Genomic DNA, 21,397 nt, shown 5'->3' on the forward strand with positions numbered 1-21,397 from the left:
GGCTGAAATAGAACAGACGCCCAGTCAGTTTTGCATGGACACAGGATGCTGAGCAAAGATGGAAAGCTAGTCATATGAGAAAGGATGATGCCCTTCCATAAGGCCCTTACAGCAATCATTCCCTTGTTAGATCCCAGTGGCTCTGGTACCATCTCTTTGCTCTTCATCTGCTCACTTAGATCCATCTGGACCAGAAGAGGCCACTTATCTTCCACTCTCTGTGCTCATGGTTCTTCCTGCTTGAAAGTTCATCACAATCTGTTCTTTGCCTCTTACGTATTTTGACTATCTTTCCATCGGGTTTTAATGGGAAAGACTCAGATATATGGTTAATAGCTTTGGTTTCTAATCTCAGCTTCTGTTGTTTCTAACTTAAGCCAAATGTGTCATCAATGGACGCCTTTAGACATGAATATAAATCATTTAAAAAAAAATCTCACTGAGATGCTACACGCTTCAAACACATCAGGTTGGAACTTCTCACTGTACCTGCTCAAGTCCTTAAGTTGGTGTTATACAAGGTCAAAGAGAGTTCATTGTGTGGCCATATATGTGTGGAAAATTTGTGTTCAATCAAACATATTTGGTTCCGAAGCCTTTAGTAAGTTCCCACATCCTATGGTATGAAAAGGAGAGAATGATAGGTGGAGGTATTATGAAATGTAATATTTCTTAGGCAGGTTCTACTTATGGACTACCCAAAACTCCTTGCCATTTTCTTCTCTGTTGGAAGAATTTCTGCTTCTTTGAGGTGTTAGCTGTGCCCATTCCCTTTGCAGGTGGTCTGTGGCAGTGGAGAGCTTGAAACTGTAGCTCAGTTATTTTTCCCTGTGTAGACTGTAGATGGTGGTGGTTTCTAGCAGAGATGAATGAGAGCTTCCGTGGGTCACAGAAATAGTGGTTGGGAACATTGTGTAGAGAGTGTATGGTACGTCATTTAAAGGCCTGTGAGTGAAAGGGGCCTGAGCTTTGTGAAACTAAGGGGACAGAGGGACATGACACAAATCACTAGCTTCCTAGGCTCCAATTCCATGTGTTCACAAGATCAGGTCTTATGACCTGTCTTTATAATTGCGTGCTGCCTTTGGGGAAATGGAACGTTTCCCTGGCTGACCTCAAGGCACACCTTAATCCTCCTTGCCTAAATGACAATGGGGAGCAGCAGGGAGGGGCAGCTTCCCAACCATGGTCAAGGCTTTCTCTGAGCTTGACTCTTTCTCCTGGACACACCCAAGGACTGGCTTTGGGAGGTGGGTGTATCTCTGGATGCAGGCAGCTTAAGACGTCACAGAGGTGGACACAGTAAGTGTATATGAGAGGTAAGTGCAGGGCAAGATCATCTCATGTGAATCTTTAGATCTGTGGACACCTGGCATGGAATGCGAGGAGACTAGGTACACTCGGATACTCACTAGATGGGACTCTTTCCACTCCTGGGGTTCCAGTCATCAAAGCCATTTGGTGGAATTTGTCTCTGACTTCACAGTTTTGGCTTAGTTGCCATCCTCTGGGCTCAACAGCTCCTGCTGTTTCCAATGCTCTCACTGTTTTCTGGCTCCTTTGCTACCCTACGGGCACCATTTACACCGAGGGCCTTTCCCTCACCCTCTCTGGGAGTGACTCCTGATGAATGAATGTATTCATGACATTGCTGTGGTACTCAGGCACTGCCATCCATTTTTCACCTCATTGCTGCCTTTCTCTGTGTCCTTTTACATTCAAAACTGATGTTCATCTTATTATTTAAAATCTGGACTCAGTCATATCATAAAGATCAACTGAGCCAAGGGCTGTTTTATATATGTCATGCCCCACATTGGACAAAGAAGCTCAATTTGCCTCTGAGCTTGAGTGCTTAGATAATAAAGTGCATTTCACCTTCATGCACACACTAACTGAAACGTCTACCACAGTATCGGTTTGAAACAAAGTGCAATATACCTTCATTCACACACTAACTACAGGGCCTACCATAGTATATGGTTGTAACAAATACAATCGTTGAGTCTCAAGGAATCATAGTATTCTCATTTCTGCCATGCACAAAGGACATCCAATCAGTCATGGTGCAAATGAGGCAATGCTGGGCTGTAATCAACCTGTCAGTATACCTGTCTTCAGGTTCCTGTCTGTAAATGCTGCCTGCCTGCCTGCCTGCCTGTGATGTGGAGCCAGCTCTGCAGCACTGTCCTGCTTCTGATGCTGATCCTTTTCTTTGTGAAGCATTTCTTGCTCAATCATTTCAATTCTGCTAAATATAATCTATGAATTTTTCTTAATGTGGTGTGACTCAGTCGACTAGGTTATTTTGTGTACAGGTCTCCAAATTGGTGCTCACAAAAGTCTTTAGGTCATACTTGTAGGCAAGGGGCCATGAGATGTTGGAGCCCAAGTTGCTCCAGAGTCAGCTGCAAAGACTTTGCTCCTACAGCTGTTTCAGTGGGATTTCTGTTCCCTGTTGCTTCCTTGCCCAAGTCAGAGAGTGGTTATTGCATTTTTATTCATTTAATAATAAAGGTGACTAATTTTTAATTTCCCTTCTCAGTGGCTTAATAGGCACACAAAGTGCTTTACAGAAATGCACCAGAAGAAATTATTGCTACCCTTTAAAGTAAAGAGGAAGTGATTATTACGCTAATAGTGAGGATGCGGTCAGCCTCCCTCCTGCTGCCTGCCTGGAACCCTTCCTGAAGCCTCCTTGCCTTAGCTGCTGCTGCTGCTGCTGCTGCTGCTGCTGCTGACAGCCTTGGGATCTCAGCGCAGGAGAGACGGTGTGAAAACAAAGTTCCCAAGTATTTCCTTCTTGGAGTTCAGACAGTTGGGAGGAGAGAAAAAAATCAAATATTGGAATAAATATGGCAGATGCTGCTGTAAGACATAATTCTGGGATTATGTATTTCATGCTCACATCTGCTACTGAGCACTCAGTATTCTGATCCCACCACCAACTGACCTGACCACACAGAATGGAAGATTTACCTGGAATTCAAGAGACGAAGCAAGTCTTATTTTCCAGGCATGGGGCCACTTCTCCGTGTACTTTAAGGTGACGAGTCTGGAAGGAGGAGCTAAGATACTGGGTTCCATCTTCACTCTCTTCTGGGACTCGTTGCCTTCATCCCAGGCATCTGCTTTAGTGGTGCCGTGGGATGCTACTTCCTGGATGAGACCAGAACAAATGCGCCCTAAGATCACTGAAGCTGCTTTGAGCCTTGGCATTTGCTTCTGGGGACCCCGGACTCCTGGCAGCTGCTGTGTAAGAACTCAAAGGCAGATGGAGGTTGAGGTCATCTTCATTCTCAAGCCTGACTGGAGGAAAGGAAGCCATCTTGGGCTGGAAGCCACGAAGCTCTTTCCCCTCAGGCAGCCTCATGTGGATGGATGGATGATGTCCACAGCCCCACCACAGAGTATAACAGACCTCCCAGTAGCTCAAGCAATCTGTCAGCATCCCCATGCAGAATGCTCTGGGAGGCCTCTCAGCAGGGTTGATTCCAGCCCTGTGTACTTCTAGGGTTTCTTGGTCTGGCTTGAATGAAGGAGGAGAGGATCTGTGATGCTGAAAGCAACATGGAAGGAGTTCTTTATCTCTGGGAACACAGAGCGAAGTACCTCAGGGTGGAGAGAAACCTCTATGACTTGTCTAGTCTGGCCATCATGTGGTGTTGGCTTGCAAGCTTCTAGACATGAAATTCTCTGTTCCTTTCATGACCAGTCCTGACCCCTGTGACGCTGTACTCTCCTTAGGGACAAGTGTGGGCCCTAACCTGTTCCCAAGGTAAATCTGCCAAGAAGCAACTTGATGCAGCACAAAGGTGACCACGTGTTCAGAATCACGTGACCGAGGGGTTTTAAGTCTCACTGTGCCGTTAGTCAACTCTATGTCCTTGTGCAAGTGACTTTGAGATCAGAACTTGCGTTTCTTCATCTGTAGAATGGGAGATCCTGGTACCTGTTTCATAAGGCATAAAGGATTGTCTGCAAATGTAAGGAGAGTTCTTGGCATCCAGCAGGCATCCGGTGAATGCTTCATTGCCCCATTCCTGCTGAGGTGAAGGGGCAGATGACTTAAAAATGCCAAGAAGACCTGAGATGACACATACCATGTGCTAAGAAGCCCTCTGCTGAGCACAGAGCTGAACCATCGATCGGTTCAGTGAATTTTTAGTGAACCCTCAGCAGAAAGGGTGGGTGCCCCCAGGTGCTCAGCTTCTGCTCTTACGGGGAGAGGGATAGAGCTAAGTCCCTTGCTGAACCCCTGATGTCTCCCTTAACCCCCACGTCCCATTTGCACAGGAGAGGGCTCTTGTCAGGGAGGCAGCACAGGGCAGAGCAGATGAGCAACACTGTGGACAGGGGAATTTGGCCCACCCCAGACAAGGCCAGTTCTATCTCCTTTATCCTGGCTTGGGGGGAGGTTCTCAGTGGGAGTCCTGTGTGCATTCAAAAAGACCCTGAAGATGAATGACTGAATTATGAGTTAGTTATAGAATTTGGGAAAGAGGAGGTGTCAGGCTGGAAAGTGATAGTAGAAGCTTCATATATATATATATATATATATATATATATATATATATACATATAATATTTTATATATAGATACATCAATATATATCTTTTACATTTATAATTATTGTGATCCACATTTTTAGCTGCAATATGAGATACAGCCATATCTTGTCCCTTATCAGTCACCTGTGTGTGTTACCTTTTGGTTACAAACTTCAAATGTGTGTATGCAAAGAAACACCTGACCCCAACAGAGTGACAGGATGTTAATTCTGTGACAACAAAGACAACTTGGTCCTGAGGCCATGAGCTCTGCTTCCAGTGTTAGCAGAGCTACAGAGAGAAGGGAGAAGTAGAATGGCCACACTTGGGACTTCGAGGGACAGAAACCTTGGAAGTTGTCCAGGTACCCAGTGCTTAGCATGGCTGGGCTACAGAAGGTACAGGCTCATAGGGTCCTGCTCATGGGGCTGGTTGCAGAGATCGACTGAGTTAATACAGATAATGAGTTTGTAGTAGGCGTGGAGTGAGCACTTAATGAAACTTGCATGATATGCCAGAACTGACTTCGCCTACCGTCCACTCTCTGCTGCTCCATCTCCTCTTACTCAACTGCTTCCTTGTGTCTCAAAATTCTCTGTTTCTTAAATTTCATTCCTGTCTCCAACTAACACTCAGAAGTCTTGTGATCAGTAATTTATTCCAACAGCTTTGATTTGTCCAAGGCAGTTGGACATAGATTAGTAGTGGCAAGCAGAAGGGGCCCTGAGTCTCGGTGGGATCAGTACTCTTTTAGAACTTCAGCAGGATGGAGCTGCAGCCCATGCTTCCCGATGGACGGGGCTGGAATTCCAGCTGACATCTGCACAGCTCTACATCTCTGCCTCCCGAAGGGTAGAACAAGTGGAGGCTGGGGCTGTGAGATCCACGTGTCAGATACAAGGAAGACCGCCCCAGTGGCTCCCCTGAGGAGGGACTGGCTTGTGTTCTGGAATTCCCAGATAGAAAACAAACAAAGAAATCTATCATCACATTGGTGTGGAGTTCTTGCTTCTAGAGAGCTGGATTTCTTGGCACCTGTCTCCTCTTGCACACAACGTTCCCATGAGTGAGCAGCCCGGATGCCAAGTGAAGAGACACAGAGCAGCTTGGGAAATAACTTTGGCATCCAAGGTGGCCCCTTGAATAGTTAACCTTAGCCTACCTCTGTGATCTCACCTGCCATGGCTCCCCACATGCACCCTGTGTTTCAGCCACAGTGCACTCATCCTGTCTGGGCCACTCTGGCCTCTCTGCCTTCTGCCTGAGCAGGTCTTTCTCCCTGGGACACTTAGACTCTCCATTTCCACTCAGTGGGATCCTACATGGTCCCATATGCTGCCTCCTGACACATCCTTCCATTCCTGGAAATGATTCTTCCTATATCTCTCAACAGATATTTATTGAGCTATCCCAGGAACACAACCCTACTCTAGATACATCAATGAATGACAAGAAGGTCCTTGACTTTGAAGTGTTTACATCCTGATATGTCATTTAACTCATTGCTGTATTTGGGTGGATTGTGTTCTCCTGTCAGACATTTTCCGCTCAGGATCAGAATAACAGCCAGGTCTGGTGATGTAGACTTGTCATCTCAGCTCCTTGAGAGGTGGAGGCAGGAGGATCACGAATTCAAGGCTTACTTGGGCAAGTTAATGAGACCCTTTCTCCAAATAATACATAAGGTGGGCTGGTGGCAGTTCAGTGGTGTAGAGATTGGCTAATGTTGAAGCCCCAGATTCAGTTCCCAGTACTGAAAGAGCAGACTTGAAGAAGAGGTTTATTTTGTCTTTAGTAGTAAGTATGTCAGGATGGCCATGTATGGGTATGTGCACATGAGTGCAGGTGCCCAGGGAGGACAGAGCTCCCCTGGAGCTGGAGTTACAGGAAATTGTGAGCTGCCTGCCATGGGTACTGGGAACTGAATATGTGCTCGTAACATCAGAGCCATCTCTCCAGTTTTAGTCTCCTTCTACTCACCTGACACAGTATCTTTGCATATGGTTTCCTTCTACGTGGAATGGTCTCCCCTCTCCACTTCATACAGCCTCTCTGCTCTTCTGCCTCTGAGAGTTCACCCTTGGCATTTCTTGTTTAAAGGCTTAACACTCTCATGGCATGAAAGCTACTACATCACTTGTCCCAATTCCCAACTTATGAGTCTGAGATAGTTTTGGTGAAAGGTACCTCTCCTTTGGAGATGGTAAGCAACCAAGAACAGAGATGTGTTCACTTTTGTTTTCCATTTGAAGTCCCAGCATTGAGTAGGGAGTTAGTGTTTATTGAGGGAATGGATGAATATCCCCACCTGTCATAACTGCATATATCTGTCATGTGTAGATGCAGTCTGTAGTTGGAAGTTTTTTTGTGTCCCGCCCGGTCCTGTAGCTACTCATACCCAAGTAAACACACAGAGGCTTATATTATTTTATAACTGCTTGGCCATTTGCTCAGGCTTATTACTGACTAGCTCTTACACTTAAATTAACCCATAATTCTTATCTATGTTTAGTCACATGGCTTGGTACCTTTTCTCAGTTCTGCCTTGTCATCTTGCTTCCTCTGTGTCTGGCTGGCGACTCCTGACTCAGCCTTCCTCTTCCCAGAATTCTTGTCTGCTCACCCTACCTATATTTCCTGCCTGGCTACTGGCCAATCAGCATTTTATTTATCAACCAATCAGAGCAACACATATTCACAACATACTCAATGACATCCCACAGCAGCAGTCAAACACACAGATGCCTATTTTGAATAGAATGAGCTCCAGACATTCTCCTCCCACCTATACATTTTTGGGCCTCAAGTCATCTATCCTAAATTGAGTTTCAGCAATTCTAGCAACCATGACAAGGCAAAGTTCTGGGCACACAGAATGTTAGTATTCTATTTCTGGGATTCCTATTTTAATAAAATGAATCCAGAGTTTGGTAGAGGGCCAGTGAGATGGTTCAGTAGACAAGTCACTTAACAGAGAGGAGTGCTGACCCAAGTTTGCACCCTGGAACCCACATAAAGGTAGAAAAAAAGAGAACTGACTTTGTAAAGTTGTTCTATGATCCCTACACGTATGCTGTAACATGTGCATGTGTGCACGTGTGAGCACACACACACCCAATAATAATAATAACAATAATAATAACAATAATAATAATAATATGCTTGCTTGGAAGTGACATATACCACATCTTATATCTAGTCACCCAGCATGGCTAGTCTTAAAAAGGCCAGAGAGTGCAATACTACAAGTGAGCTTCAATGTAAAAGGTCCATCATATCATTTTACTCAGCTACCCATGGAATGAAACGTTCATTCAAAAATTAAAATGACTATCTTCCTGACAGGCTGTTGTTCATCTACATGGTGCTGTTTGACTGTTTAATCAAGATGTTTAATCCGAATTGTTGACCAGATTGGTTCTAGAATCAATTAAGAGGCCTGCCTCTGAGCAGAGGTCTGTGATGTAACTTCCAGAAAAGATTAGGTGAGGGAACAAGGTTCCCTAACCCCCAGCAGTGGTTGGCACCTTCTGGTGGCAGCCTACGTGTAATGAAGTTCTTTTCGCCTTTCCTCCTTGATGGTGTGTGCATCCGTCTTGGTGTTGCCTCTGCTGTAACCTAACTTCAGAACTCAGTTTCCGTAGCTTCCAATGTAGAGTAAAGACCTCTGACTCCCCAGGAATCCTCCTGACATTCAGCATCAGGTTGGAAGTACTGAGGCATCCAGATTTCTGGACGACTTTGACTCCCCAGGAATCCTCCTGACATTCAGCATCAGGTTGGAAGTACTGAGGCATCCAGATTTCTGGACTAAGTGGCTACTGTGATGGTCATTATTAAACTACCTAGCCCCAATAGTTTAAGCCATTCTAATAAACCTCTTTTTAATATATATTCATTTCAATATTTAATAGTCACAAAATATAAGCCATTTTTATAAATCCTATATACATGCATATTTCATTTTATGGGTTTTTGCTCCTCTCTATTTCAGAGTCTAAAGATCCCTGACTAATACAGAACCCCCAATCTTACTTAAACAGACCTTTTTTAAAATCACAACAGTATCTAGACTTTTTCCAGTCTCACTTCTGAAACTGATATTCCATATACAGCCAGAACCATCTTTATAAACATCAAGATGACCATTCTTTGAACTGCTTAACTATTATCTTTTCCAAAGAAGAAATTATTAATACGATGCTTCATAGTCTTGCCCTGTCCTTACTCTGTCTTTCTCATCTGTATGTCAGTCATTTGTCTATGTGTTCTCAGAGACCCCCTTGACTCACATTTTGCCCTGCTCTTTATCATAGGCTTCTGTGTTCTCTGGTGTCCAGGTTGGTTCGGGAAAACATGAAGCTGGCTGATAACTAAAAGGCTGCAAGAAATAGTTCAGGACATTTCTACTCTATGCCGTGGTCTGATGGCATTCTCTTGTGTCAACCACATTCCCTCTAAGACTTTAGATCCTACTGGGTGGGCTACTGTAGTTTCAATGCCTTCCTGATGATAAAGGGCCCCAGGATTTTTCTAATCTTAAGTGGGAAAGAAGTTTCTGACTGTTTCTGTTCTTTGAGTAACTCATTGCCTCCTGCTTTAGCTCCTCAACTACATGTATAAACAATAAAGTCTTTCTTTGTGAATACCTAGAGTGGTTTGTGTTTTCTGATTGGACTCAATAATTTTCTCAGTGGGAAAATTTATTTATATAGACACAGATTAAACTAGAATTTCTCCAAATATTCCTCATCTGCTATCTTAGATTAGAGTGGAGGCAAATCTTACTATGTAAAACATGTAGAGGACTATTGAAGACAATCTTTCTAGGGCCTGTCCATCATGTTAGCACTTACAGCCTCTTGGCTCTTCAATCCTTGTCTTCATGTCTTGCTCCCTGATACTTTTCTCAGGCTCCTCTTTAACTTAGCATATAGTCTGGGTCTATCAGTCTGCCTCCTGAAGCCTGTTGGCCTGCTTGAGGCATCACTTCCATCATCTCCAAGACCCAGTCAGCCTCCCATCATAAGAGAATCAGATGCTCAAGTCTCAGTGTTCTGTGGCCCTTTTCCCTTGCTTTGTCTCTACCCATCAGTCTTCTATCTGCTATTTAGAACTTTGACCAGGCTTCATATTTTCTTGAAAAATTACCTTGACTTTTGTTGAAGAAGTTTTTGAGCTAAGACTCAAAAGGGTCTCTGGACTTCTGTCATCAGACTATCCTATTGTTACTGGTTTCCTTTGTCATTTTCCTCAGTAGGCTTTGTGCCTCTTGTTATTTCTCTGGTTAGGTGCTCTGGTTATTTCTGCATTCTCCACACCATTCATGGGACCCAGAAGTAGATAGATACTATGTATGAAGAAAAAATGATTACACATGACTGAGAGTTTAGCCTGTGGGGAAAGCTGAGGTCAGGAATAATCCAATATAGCATTTATTCCAAGTATGGTGTCTGGTGTTGACAGAATAGACCTTGTGAAGGACACCAATTGATCTCTCTGAAAACTGTATCCCAGGGTAATTGGACTCTTATAACCCATTGGTTAAAGTGTTTTAAGACTTAAGTTCTGATGAAAACCCAGCAAACATACCAACTGCTGATCAGACTAATTCATACAAAGCTCTTGTTGCTGGCAAGAACAGATCAATAAACTAACCACAGCTCAAGACCAAGCAATCCAAATAAATTTGAAGAAAATTTAGCCAGTCAGTTTCTCCAAGTAACTTGTATCTTTTTTTGTTGCTTTTGGATAGTTGAATACATCATTGTTTTTTTTGTCATAGCTGTGGACTTTGATGGGCATTGCTTACGATTTGAAAGGTCTCATGGTAATATTACCCATCAAATAATTAACTACAAGGATTGAACATAAGAACTTTCAGCACATGGGGAATTGTTTTGTGAGTTGTCTGATTATATCCCATTACAATTACATTCAGAATAGGGCAGTCCTTAGAAAAACAGTCAACACTTGTCCCAAGCTTTTTCTATAACTGGGACATTTCAAATTTCACACTTCACACTGAGGCCCATGTGTGATGTAAGAGTGATGCTACAGATGCTGCTGGAGCTGCCTTGGTGGCACTCATCAGTGGCCACTTCATTTGAAGCATTTCTCCAGTTTCTGGTAGAAGCTAATGATTTACTCATCTTTCTTTTCTGGCGGCTTGAAGTACACGTGCAGTTGCTCAGGAAAGGACCTGAGGAATCCACCTGTGTTCACATCGTCACCAGGTAGGTGAATCTGGACAGAGCTCTGTGTTTTGTCTCTGTAAAAGAAGGCTTATTTTGGTTAAGAATGCCTTCTTATATTCCATTTAAAATAATTTACATATTGGTTGATGTTGAGAAAAATTGAAAATATGACCATTTTGTTTCCATTTGTTATCGTCATTGAGATTGCTAATTTCTAATAAAACCAAAATTAGAGATCATATGGGATGATTGATGATACTCTTTTGGGGGTATTTCTGCTTAGGCAAACACCAGTGGTGACTACCTCAGAGTTGTTCCTCACCCCAAGACTGTAAGGTAGAATTTTATTACAGATTCATCCAAATGCCTGTCCAGTTCACTCTAGTTGTTCCAAACTCATTATGGTTTTGGCCAGCAGTGTTTTCTTCTGTCAATATGAATTAAAAACTTAAGGTTCCAAGAGGGGAAATAAATTAAATTCTAGAAACATCTGAATTTATATTTCTTTCTTTTTGCTTTCACGAGTAAGGAGAAAGTACGTTTATTTCCCTTTCTTCTCAGCTTCAGTCTACAGCTATCACTTTCAGACCAGAAAGGTTTGCATAGTTGCGCATGAAACGCCAAAGTGTTCATTACCCAAAAATATCACACAAAAGAGAAAAAATCGAAGCAGTAATATATAGGGCAAAATCCAAGTGAGGTCATTAAGCAAGCATCTTAATGATGAGCAGCACAGCCTAGTTGCTCTAACCCCAGAAAATTTACCGTTGATGTAAATCAGTGCTCTTAGCTGAACAGGCTGTCAGTAACTTCAGCCCTCCTCTGGCTTTTCAGCATAGTGCTGTATTTATTCAGATATTGTTAGTATGTAGTTCTAATTTCCTTGATTTTGACAGAACTATAAACACTTTTGAATAAAAACAAACATCCAAGCAGAAAAACATTTTGGAGAAATCCAGATTGTACGCATGAAGTATGTGGGCTACAACCTCAAACTCCTTTCTTTTTCCTCCCCTCCCTCCTTCTTCCCAACCCTCCATTCTCTCTTCCTTGTCTTCTCACCCCTTCTCTCTTCCTTCCCCTCCTTCCCTCTTTTACAGTTCGCTGACTTAGTCCCATTAAGCTGTGCTGTATATGTAAGAGGGACTTCTTGCCCACCTGGTTTCTCAGATGCACTAATTTTGCTATGTTCAATTTCGTATGAAATCTGCCCCAAGCTTGGAAATAAGTATGCCAGGCTATTGCACATTCTGTCTGCGAAGTGCTTGGTTTTCTGTTGATGGAATTAGATGACAGCTTTGAAAGGACAGAGAAGAACCTGTAGAGCTTTGCTGGTACAGAAAACAATAATTTTGGTGAAGTGGAAAGCTAGTTCCACATTTGTAGGTATGGCCCAGTTAGACAAAGGGCAGTCTTGTATCTAACACAGAAATCCATTAAATTGACTTGTTTCTACAGAGCTTCTAAAATGCTTTGTAGTTTATTTTGATTTGTGCGTATACATATATGTCTGCAGGTGTGTTCACCTGTGTGCATGCACGTAGTGTCCAGAGGTCTCTGCCAGCTATCATCCCCTATCACTTCCCTTCTTTTTGAAAAGATGGGGTCTCTCACTGAACCTGGAATCTCTGATTCAGTTAGACTGGCTGGCACTCAGGATCCTCTTATCTCTGCCACTTCAGCTCTGTGACAAAAGGCACATACCCCACACTCAGCTTCTTACATAGATGCTTGGGATCTCTATGTTGGTCCTCAAGATTGCAAACTCTTCATGGACGGAACTACCTTCTTGCTCCCAAAGCCTCTCTTACATTAGTCAGCATCTTAGTAGTTTTCTCACAAACTGCAGAGACACACTTCCGTTTTATGTTTACCCACGTCTTAGAATTAAACCCAAACATGGTGACATTTTGTTCATTTACCAAGGGACACTACACTTTATGTTTACTAATTTTGGTGGAATTCATAGATTCAATTATATTCAATAGTATTGATAGGTTATCTCCATGAAAGGTCTCTGTGCATATCTGATACCCGGTGTATACTTAACAAATGTCTCGTGTTGTTATTGAGATGAAAAGATAGTGGGAAGGTAGGCCAGCTCAATGTGAAGTGCTCGTGACTGGTGCTTGAATGCGATTTAAACCATCTGTTACTGTCTTGAGCCAGAGGATGGAGATAGGAAGGAAGTGTCATGGGAACACAGATAAGGAAGCCTAAATAAAGTCCCTGAACTTTAAACTGTATATCAATATGTATTTCTGCCAAGAAAATGCCAAACAACAACTAGTTTTGATTATTAAAGTACAGGATTATGAAATCCAGTATATAAAAACACATGGAGATTCTTGGGAAGAAACTAATATTGGACTATGTCTGAAGCCAAAATAATCACAAAAATTATGCGATCAGTACTTTGCAAGTGTGTAACTCCTGCTATACATTTAAAAAATTAACCTCTCCAATTGGACTTTGAAAAGCAGTCTTCACTATTCATGAGAGACTGATGTAAACTCAGAGCTTGCCAGCTTTGGTGAGCTCTGGTAAGAGGCCCATCAGTATGAGAATTGCCTGAGAACAGTGCTTAAAACACACAATTCCAGTCAAGTATCAAAGGAACTGAGTCAACATATCTGAGGAGTGATGAAAGTAGGAAGGCAGGAATGTAGAGGGTGTGCTTGTGTGTGTGTGTGTGTGTGTGTGTGTGTGTGTGTGTGTGTGTGTGTGTGTCTGTGGTGAACTGTTACAGGTTAATACTGGATTTGAATGCACTTTGCGTTTGGGGAATCAGTGGCAATAGGTCACTATATGGGGTAAGAGATCAGAGATCCACATTGGTCCAGAACTTTGGTTAATCTTATTGTAGAAATGCTGTACTGTTGGCATCCAGTGTTCCAACTTTCAGAACCATCTCATTCTTACAACTATTACTGAGGAAGAATGAGTTGCACCATGATCCTGGAGGCCCAATGCCAGCCATGTGCAAAGGTAAACCTTCTCATTGTCTTCAAGTGTCTGTGTGTTTTCACTCCTAGGAACAAAATCTACCAATAGCATTTTCTGGTACTGTGGAAGTTAGACCACAGAGGGAGGCTTTGAGGTTGGACCCAGCTTGAATCCTCAGAGTTCTGTTTTTCTGAGTGTGCAGTGTTTTTTAGCAATAATGGCTTACCTTCAACCTCTGAGAGGCAAATAAGGGCTACATCAAGAGTCTACAGAGACAACTAGCCAGACTAGTGGAGATGCATGAACTGTGGACCAATAGCTAAGGAGCCCCCATGGAACTGGACTAGGCACTCTGGGTAAGTGAGACAGTTGTTTAGCTCAAACTGTTTGGGGGGGCCCCCAGGCAGTAGGACTGGGACCTGTCCCTAGTTCATGAGCTGGCTTTTTGGAGCCTAGTGCCTATGGTGAGACACTTTGCACGGCCTTGGTGAAGAGAGGAGGGGCTTGGACCTGCCTGGGCTGAGTGTGCCAGGCTCTGCTGACTCCCCATGGGAAACCTTGCCTTGGAGGAGGTGGGAATGGGGGGTGGGTTGGGGGGAGGGCTGAGGGGTGGGAGGAGGGAGGAGAGGGGGATCTGTGGTTGACAAGTAGAATGAATAGAAAAATCTCTTAATTAAAAAAAAAGTCTATATTGTTTTGAGGATCACTTGTACTATGCTGACCAATCATTCTAAAGGAATTTTCTTATGCTTGGCACTGGGGTTTTGCTAGTCTACGGTTCTTGTGGGGAGTGCTGGCAGCCCAAGTGATGTAGCTTCCTTTTACATATGGCATCCTTGTTTACATGCCATTCGGCAATGTACTGAATGTTTTCCATTGTTATCCAATATGTCTAGGTTCTGAGAGAGTGCTTTAGCACTTCCAATTACTGTATTCGTTTTAAAGCCAGGAGTTAAGATATCCTTATATATTATGCATAATTTTTCATAAATATAAACTAATATGATTCCTTGAGTCTTTATCTAATAACCTTGGTGTCATTGTCCCTTGTAGGGAGAATACATACCTAGGAGGGGCTGGAGGGAGGAAAGGAAAGAGGGAAAGTGATGTAATTCTATTTTAATTAAAAATGTATTAAAAAAACCCACTAATAAGCACCAAGTTTTCAAAAGGGCCAGTTGCCTTTGCAGACCAAATCCTCTAAAACCAATCACACCAGTTGATTCCTCCCGCTTCTTTCCCATTTAATTTAACAAAAACAAAGAGTCAGAATTGCACACATTGACTTTATTAAAAAGTAATCGTTCTTGGAAATGTGTTTTATAATAGATTTTTTTCAAAAGGAGTAATTTAAATGGTCAATACTAGGAGACTGGGTCAATTTAAGCCAATTAGTATCAACAGCATGCACTGTTATGTTATCCACCATTTTATGATGTAGCAAAACAATCATTAGTTGCTTGCTTGGTGCCAGGTACTTCTCGTCTCTATTTTCCTAATTTTATATGATGGGCATTTATTGATGTTTTGACCATAGAAGTGCCATGAACTTTACCTTTTTATTTCCTAGCTAAATCTTCAGAATGAACAGGGTAATAGTGAGTGATGCTGGAATGGAAGTCCTGTACTGTTAAGGAACTCAGCACCCTCATTTATAAGCCATTGGGCAACACACTGAACGAAGAGGGAATGTTATCCAATAGGTCTAGGCTCTGACAGCAGCGCTATAGCACTTACAATTCATTTATTTTGCAGCCAGGAGTTTCATTTTTAGAAAGGAGTTAAAATTCTCCTCCATCTCCCCTCCTTTCAATTCCAATCTAACATCAATGAGGCTTTCATTGCATTCCTCTGCATATCACACAGTACATGTACGAGCCTGACAACTCACTGGGTGGAGGAAATTGCTGCATTCCCAGAGTCTGTTCAGGCTTCTAATTTCTTAGAGTCATAGATTCTTTCCATTGTGGAGAATTAATACTAATGGCTTATACCAAGCACCACAGAATAGGGTTAGAGTTTTTCAGTTTTCCAGGGCAGACTGATGGAATGAGGCTAGAGAGTTGAAATGGAAAGAGAGTGATCTTAAAATAGATTATGGAAACCCCTGTGGGTAAGAAGAAAGTGAGTACATGATGGAGGTGTCGGAAAGGAACAAACTGTAGGACCAGTAAGTTGGAGGTTCCCACTGGTCTAAAGGATTGCAGATATAGGGGTAGCAGAAGATGTGAGTTGCTAAGTGGGGAGGTGGTCACCCAAGGGTAGGAAGGCCAGAAGAGATGGTTCAGAGTGGGACAGAATGACCAATAAGACCCAAGGTGTAGCTAAGGATGGTAGTGATGGGTCAGAACTATGGATGGATAACCTATGTGGATGATGGTGTCATGAAGACAAATGGCAAAAGAGGGAATGAGAGAAGACTCACTGGGTCTTCAGTGAAGGAGGATACTCAAGTTGGGGCATGTCTAATGACATGTACTTTAGTAGATGTGTTGATCATTTTGAACAGAAAGTAGGCCAAAGGAAGAGAAACTATATGGGAATTTAGTGGCTAAGGAGAACATCGTGCCACCAGACAAAGTTACACAACTAATGCTGAAGACCCAGCTGGAAACTTTGTGAATTTTCTCCCTGGCTTTCCGGCTCAGAAAGTTTGTTTACAGCATTGTTCCTGAGTCTGTTTCACCCGCTGGGTTCTAAATTCTCCTGTGGACAGGGTCCACCACTATGTGGCTTGTATAAATACCCAGTGCCTTTATCTGTTTGATAAATATCTCATTCGATGAGTTTAGGGAGCTTTTTTTTTTTTTGGTTTTTCGAGACAGGGTTTCTCTGTGTAGCTTTGCGCCTTTCCTGGAACTCACTTGGTAGCCCAGGCTGGCCTCGAACTCACAGAGATCCGCCGGCCTCTGCCTCCCGAGTGCTGGGATTAAAGGCGTGCGCCACCACCGCCCGGCGAGTTTAGGGAGCTTTTAGGCTAGTAGTTTTCTTATGAACCTGAGCAGAATCTCTATGGAAATGTATGTCCTCAGATGGCTCCAGCCAATGAGTGCATCCCAATTCCTTAAACGGGCATCTGTGCTCTATCAAAATATTCTTTCTCTAGAACTTTTGTATGTGTCCTTCACTGTTACTGGGGCTAGATATCCATCAGTTGTCAGTCAGGATCCCTGCTCTGTACCAGGTTACTCTTCCTACCTTATGAGTCTTGCAAAATACACACCCTTATTAATAGGAAACAGACCTTCTTAGGATATAACCTGAATCCAAGAGGCAAGCCAACAAATTATGTGTTTGTAGAACTGGGACTACATCTATTGTCCCCAAATACTTCTCAAATGCTTTTTACTCATTAGTTTAGGGAGAACATTTTCTCCTTAATTCTAAGTATAGCCTGGGGCCTTGGTAACAATGACCCCAAATCAGCTCCCATGCACTAAAAGCCTGCACATCTTCCCGTTAGTAGACTGTTGCTTTAACTGACCTGCTGCTTCATACCAGGTCAATCCCCAGTGTTATTTCTATTGTAAACAATTGTACAAATGCTCTGGGTTTGGGAGGAAACACCTTTCCTGCATGGCCCGGTCATATGATGATAGGCAATTAGGATAGCTATGACCTCACTGTAATTACACATTAGTCAAGTTAGAGCTCACAACCATGTCTATAGTGACCTTTCCAGTCAAGTACTTTTTGTACATGCTACTCTGCAGAAACTTCAGGTTTTCAAAGAATAAACTTACCTACTGTTTCATGGTGCTCACCAAGAGGGCTATACCAACACCACCATCTCATAGAAAAAAAGCACCTGAGAGTTTGAATGAAAAGATGTGATTAGAATACTGACTTTGAAAGGTACTTGTGTAGGGCCTTGAGAGATCATCCCATCACTCCTAGCCTCAGAGATTTCATCAATAAAACCTAGTCCTGATATCCCTTTCACAGGCCCACAGTATTAAACCACAGAAGCACCTCGTACAGGCTACACAAATCTTACCTCATACAGAGCATATTTTAGAGATTTCAACTGGTGTTTCTGAAGTTGGGTGAAGAAAATGCAGAGTTGGTTGGTAATTTTGAATCTTAATTCCTCTTTAGATGCAATGTTGTGGCATTTTAAAACAAGGATTGACATTGCTGATCCAGCAAAGGTACTTTTTCCGATTTTCATGTCTCTGTGAGATCCTAGACATTGAAGCTTTTTTTGTTTGTTTATTTTTCCAGTTAATAAACAAAACTATGATGTTTCTAACTGGTTTTGGGCGTCTTGAAACAGCAGACAACATCAGTCTTGTGTGAAAGAGAGCATTTTTAGGAAATCAGAAAACAACTGACCACTGTTTTTCTTACTATTCCTGACATCAACAATGACAATCCCCCACAACGGGCACAAAAGACTTCCAGGTCCATTATCTCTTTAGAATTAAGTCTTCCAGACTCCCATGGGGTACAAAGACCAGTATTTGGTGTTGATCATCACATAGACCTAACGTTTGAGACTATCAACATGCAACCAATGATATCTATTTTTAAATGAATCTTCCACAAATTCATTTAAAAATATTATTATTGGCCTATCTTGTGGCTGTTTATCATATTCATTACAATTCTGTACTTCCCTGAATTTTCAACGTGACCTCTATGCACATATCTCTAAGCCTCATCTGTCAACTCTGAATATTGGTGTTTATGCCATCCACAGTTGGTGGTTAGATGAAGGACTAACAAGTACTCAGCAATGCCACCAAACAACTCCCCAAACAATAGAATCACTGGTTTGTAAGATTCAAAGGCAGGTCCTCATTTGAGCATAGGCAAAACACAACACAAGGTAAACAGAGTGCAGAGTTCACCTGAGCTGAGCGTGCTCCATCCTGTTTACCTTGCACAGTGCTGATATTATTGCAGATGCACTACGCTTTGGGGTGTGTTGCTTCAGCCCTGCGCTGCCCATCAAAATCCTCATCCTTACTCTGTGGGCCTTACCACTGCAACCCTTTGCCTAGGAACCTACTTTCTGTGTGTCACTGGCAGCCCATATGCGGGGGATCTAAAGGAGCCTCTAGGTTAGTGGGAGGTGGCAGGTGGGATGGTGTAGGGCAGTGGTCATTTCCAGTCTTGGTTTATCAGTTTTCTAGAATCTCAGAAAAAAGGCTTGTGAAGCACTCCAGATCACGTTTTGTGATTGGTGTCCACCCAAAATCATCTCAGATGAGATACTGCTGGGTGATTGCACAGATATATAGCGCACTAAAATTATGTTATTCATAAAAAAAATCACCAAGGATATATTTTTTCTGTTGTAGGCATTTAAATTTATGGCTTCGTCACTGGTCTGACAGGTAGAAAGACATATAGATATTTAGATAGATTATTAAATATTTCTTTTCACTCCCCTCCTTGTTCTGCTATTCCTCTGTGGAATGTTTTTGTCTTTATTACAAAAAGCAGGTACATAAACTCAAAAAGGTTCTCAAGCAAACATCCCTGGGCCTCTAAACCTCTGAGTAAGGACATTTTTATATATCCACAGGCCACCCCTTGCCAGGGTATTTTGAATTGTGGAACCTTGGGATCTCCAATTCAGTCTGGTGGAAACTGAGGCTCAGTCTGGAGAAATACATTCTGAGCACTTGTACAGTTTGTCTGCATATCAAGTTTTATAGAACTCTGGCAGGCCCATCAGAGTCCACGCACCCCACCATCTCCATTTGGAGCCTCTATTTTCAAACTTTCCAAAAATATTCTCTCCGTATCCCTCCTCATTTCAATTTCCCGTACTCTGAATGTTTGCAGTCCAGAGGAGAGGAGAGCTTAATCTCCTTCATTTTACAGTTTCAGTAAGTATAAGGAATGAGCTATAGGGCCTTAGCATTCTGCAGTTAATACCAGACATTTCAACAGCTTATTGTCTTGGTTATTTACATGCTACTCCTTAGCCTTGATTATTTTCTAATTTCACAATACTTTCTTATTCAGTCTATCATTAAAATTTTCTAATCAATTTTAATGGCAGGATATTTGAGGTTTGTAGACTTGATTTTGTTCACCAATTCTTTTGTGACAGTGATTAGGAGAGTCTCCTTGGGGAGCCTTGACACTCAGGCTTGGGTTCAGTGGTATTTATAGCATCAGATTGGACTGAAATGCTCTGCTTGCATTTTTTTTCTTCTGTTTTTCAGCATTGACTTTATAAAATAAGGCCAATGGCCAAAAGTTTTGGCTTAGGATTTTTTTCCTAGCAGAAAGTGATGGTCTTTGAGATTTAAGGGTATGGGAAGCAGGCAGATCCAGCCAGGATGATCTCAGTTTGGGATAATGTCTATATGGTATCCAGGTTTCTCAGAAATTGTCCAGGCCAAGCCCTCTTGGCTCCGGATCTGTGCAGACGTGTGTCAAGTCTAGTGCGTGCCTGCTCTGCTCAATGTTATGTTCGACATGCAGGAAATGTGGATGCTTTCAGGACATCACAAAACCCTTAGCAAACTGTCAACAGGTAAAATTGCAGATGTGATATCTGCTTGTTTCTGAAAAAGAGCTGTGTGTGCTTTCTAGCTTTGTAGATAGAGAAGTCTGCAAGGAAAAGTCCCTCTCTTTATTGCAGAGGAGAATGGCCAGGTTTGGAGAGTAAGCAAGAGGACTGTGGAGGGAAAGGGGATTCACCGGGTCCGACACCACATCTCTTTCTCTGGAACTCACTAGCTTAAGTTAGGAGATAATCCAGCCTTGTGCCAGTACAGTTAGAGAAAGAATTCAAGCTCAACTCCCACTGATGTGAGAGCAGACACTGGACTCCTCAAACAATTTGGCATCACCTCAGGTGCCATGTGGAGGAAGCCAATTACCTCACGTGCCACAGAGTTTTTTGCCAACTTCTCATAGAACGTTTTCCAAATTCCATGGCATGGCATTTGAGGGTTTTCAAAATGTAGTTGCTGTCTCAGTTAGGGTTACTATTGCTGTGATGAGACACTGTAACCAAAAGCAACTTGGGGAGAAAGGGTTTATTTCACTTATGCTTCCACAGCACTGTTCATCATCAAAGGCAGTCAGGACAGGAACTCCAACAGGGCAGGAACCTGGAAGTAGGAATTGGTGGAGAAGCCATGGAGGAGCGCTGCTTACTGGCTTGCTCAGCCTGCTTTTTCAGAGGATCCAGGACCACTAGCCCAGGATGAGAGCTCCCACAATGGCCTGGGCCCTCCCATACCAATTACTAATTAAGAAAATGTCCTGCACTTGCCTACAGGCAATTTCTCAGTTGAAGTTCCTTCCTCACAGAAGACTCTATCTTGTATCAAGTTGACATAAAACAAGCCAATGCTGTTGCAGTCTGGGTAGACACCTCAGATGGTAAAGTTCTTGCCTCATAAGCTCAAGACCTGGGTTCAGTTCTCAGATACCATGTGAAAAAGCCTGGCATGGTGGCATGTGCTTGTAACTGCAGTACTGAGGATATGGAAACAGGCAGAATGCTGGGGCTCTCTGGGCAGACAGTCTGGTTTATTTGGCAAGTTACAGGACAGTGAAAGACCTTGCCTCAAAAAATTAGGTAGATGGTTCCCAAGGGATGACAAGGGGAATTGTCCTCTAAGTATTGAGCTTGTATAAGGTAGGAGAGAGTCCTATCCATCATACACCTCTAGGTCATCCGAAATCTCTCTCTCTCTCTCTTGCACACACACACACACACACACACACAC

The sequence above is a fragment of the Peromyscus californicus genome, unplaced genomic scaffold, assembly GCF_007827085.1.
Source record: "Peromyscus californicus insignis strain IS unplaced genomic scaffold, ASM782708v3 Scaffold_5__1_contigs__length_169319896, whole genome shotgun sequence".
NCBI classification, from domain to species: domain Eukaryota; kingdom Metazoa; phylum Chordata; class Mammalia; order Rodentia; family Cricetidae; genus Peromyscus; species Peromyscus californicus.